A 551-nucleotide genomic window follows, 5' to 3' on the forward strand; every position below is an offset into this window, starting at 1 on the left:
TTTGTGGGTTCTGTAGCTGTAAAATTTGTTTAGAATCATATTTTACAGGTATTGGAGATAGTTGTTGCATAAGCTTAGGCAAGTTCTTGCTTTTACTCCACCATCTTGGCTTTGACCATTCAAATATATTTAAAGCAACTCTTTTTGGTGTAGCAAAGAACTGGAAGTCAAGGGGATGTCCTTCTATTGGGGAATGTCTAAACAACTTATGGTATATAAATGTAATGGAATACTATTATTCTATAAGAAATGAGGGGCAGATAGACTTCATAAAAACCTGTAGAGACTTATATAAACTGATGTTGAGTGAGGGGAGCAGAACCAGGAGAACATATATAATTATAGACAAATTGTATCTGTGATGACCAACTTTTATAGACTAGGCTCTTCTCAGTAATGAAAGGTTATATGATAATTTTAAAGACTCATGATGGAAAAGTCTATCCACATCCATAGAAAGAACTACAGAGTCTGAATGCAGATTTAAATAAACTACTTGCACTCTCTCTCTCTCTCTCTCTCTCTCTCTCTCTCTCTCTCTCTCTCTCTCT

This window comes from Petaurus breviceps, unplaced genomic scaffold, assembly GCF_028583685.1.
Source record: "Petaurus breviceps papuanus isolate PSGF00001 unplaced genomic scaffold, PetGlider_PUasm1.0 90822, whole genome shotgun sequence".
Taxonomy (NCBI): domain Eukaryota; kingdom Metazoa; phylum Chordata; class Mammalia; order Diprotodontia; family Petauridae; genus Petaurus; species Petaurus breviceps.